The sequence below is a fragment of the Anopheles ziemanni genome (genome assembly GCF_943734765.1).
Source record: "Anopheles ziemanni chromosome X unlocalized genomic scaffold, idAnoZiCoDA_A2_x.2 X_unloc_148, whole genome shotgun sequence".
NCBI lineage: Eukaryota > Metazoa > Arthropoda > Insecta > Diptera > Culicidae > Anopheles > Anopheles ziemanni.
The window spans coordinates 30,001-32,431 of record NW_026689761.1 but is presented as its reverse complement, the minus strand read 5'-3'; the positions used below and the strand labels follow the sequence as shown (position 1 = coordinate 32,431).

Below are 2,431 nucleotides of genomic sequence, written 5' to 3'. Positions count from 1 at the left end.
AAATGTGAAGAATTCAAGCAAGCACACAATCAAGTCATCACTTGGGCATGCTCGATAGCCAACCTCATGACATTAACCTAGTAGAGCATGCGAAAACCAATATATATGTAAACGATGCCCCTCCCTAGTTCAGCGCTTCAACCAAGTGATGACTTCAGAATGGCTAAATCAAATCGGTTCAAAACATACCATCGGTACCCTATTGAAACACACAAGTCGATATCAAACCTCATGATTGTGTAGTCCTCCACTGGTCCACGCCGCTTCGGCGGTCCTGGGTAAGATAGTTCATTCTAGCTTGCCCTATGTGGAAGAGGGCACATTACTCAATACTGTGGTGTTATGAACAAAGTATAGTCCTCCACTGGTCCACGCTGCTCCGGCGGTCCTGGGTAAGATAGTTCATTCTAGCTTGCCCTATGTGGAAGAGGGCATACAAGACAAAGTATAGTTCTCCCCTGGTCCACGCTGCTCCGGCGGTCCTGGGTAAGATAGTTAATTCTAGCTTGCCCTATGTGGAAGAGAGCATACATGAAACAAGAACGAAGGTTATGATCGAGGAATGATTCGACAACTAACCGATGGTATGAAATGTGAAGAATTCAAGCAAGCACACAATCAAGTCATCACTTGGGCATGCTCGATAGCCAACCCTATGACATTAACCTAGTAGAGCATGCGAAAACCAATATATACAAGTAATGTAAACGATGCCTCCCTAGTTCAGCGCTTCAACCAAGTGATGACTTCAGAATGGCTAAATCAAATCGGTTCAAAACATACCATCGGTACCCTATTGAAACACACAAGTCGATATCAAACCTCATGATTGTGTAGTCCTCCACTGGTCCACGCCGCTTCGGCCGTCCTGGGTAAAATGGAACATTCCAGCTTGCCCTATGTGGAAGAGGGCACATTACTCAATACTGTGGTGTGAAGTATAAAGTTCAGTTCTCCCCTGGTCCACGCTGCTTCGGCGGTCCTGGGTAAGATAGTTCATTCTAGCTTGCCCTATGTGGAAGAGGACACTTCATACTTCGTCTCTAAGCGGCGGCTTGACTCCTCCCTACGGGGAACGGGTTTACGCGCACAGCGGCGGCTTACGCACTATGGCAGTCATGGATGCCTTACGTTTCTATGAAAAGTGTGTTCCTCCCCTGGTCCACGCTGCTTCGGCAGTCCTGGGTAAGATAGTTAGTTCTAGCTTGCCCTATGTGGAAGAGGACACGTAGACTTACTGTGGTGTGAAGTATAAAGTTCAGTTCTCCCCTGGTCCACGCCGCTTCGGCCGTCCTGGGTAAAATGGATTCATCCAGCTTGCCCTATGTGGAATGAGGACACTTTATGCTTCGTCTCTAAGCGGCGGCTTGCTCCTCCCTACGGGGAACGGGTATACGCGCACAGCGGCGGCTTACGTTATGGCAGTCATGGATGCCTTACGTTTCCATGAAAAGTGTGTTCCTCCCCTGGTCCACGCTGCTTCGGCAGTCCTGGGTAAGATAGTTAGTTCTAGCTTGCCCTATGTGGAAGAGGACACGTAGACTTACTGTGGTGTGAAGTATAAGGTTCAGTTCTCCCCTGGTCCACGCCGCTTCGGCCGTCCTGGGTAAAATGGATTCATCCAGCTTGCCCTATGTGGAATGAGGACACTTTATGCTTCGTCTCTAAGCGGCGGCTTGCTCCTCCCTACGGGGAACGGGTATACGCGCACAGCGGCGGCTTACGCAAGTTAGTCACCCTCGGCAGTGGATCACTCGGCTCATGGATCGATGAAGACCGCAGCTAACTGCGCGTCATAATGTGAACTGCAGGACACATGAACATTGATAAGTTGAACGCATATTGCACGTCGTGGGAACCTACCATGATGTACAGATGACTGAGCGCTTATATTTGAGAAATGTATCGCATACATTTAACTACGCCGTGACACCCGTCACGAGACGTGCACCATGATGTTAACTAGGGTCGCGACGACCCGCTAGCATTAAAGAACCCGTGGTTTACAATATACTGGCATTGGAATTCGAAGTATTTAGAGCGTCCGTGTTCCCGCGTGAGGCGGAAGTACGAGGAGAAGGCGTGCTTGTGGTGTCTGTGGTGGTGTTTACTGATGTCTAGCTTCAGCTTATTTATTTATTTAAATAGAAGCGAAGATGTCAAAGTAGCGTCGAAGCAGCAGCGGTAGCACAAATGATTCAAGTATGGAAGTTGACCAAAGGAACACAAACAAACTAGCGTATGGGCAATGGAAGGTATCAGTGAGTTAAACCACACGCGGGCTAACAGCCCGTTAACCGAGTCCAACGGTACATATTGGACATTGAAACAAAGTAGTCGCAAGCCAGATGTGACGATAACAACCGCAAGGTACATAAGCCTCAGTTCATGTGTGACAACCCCCTGAATTTAAGCATATTAATAAGGGGAG

The 2,431-nt window shown here is 48.4% G+C and overlaps 1 non-coding gene across 1 annotated transcript; it reads left to right on the top strand.

The window, feature by feature from the left end:
* The first annotated feature begins 1,734 nt into the window (after positions 1 to 1,734).
* LOC131291787 (5.8S ribosomal RNA) lies at positions 1,735 to 1,889 on the top strand. The gene has a single exon (XR_009189544.1). It is a non-coding gene; the product is annotated as a 5.8S ribosomal RNA (ribosomal RNA).
* Positions 1,890 to 2,431: the final 542 nt, after the last annotated feature.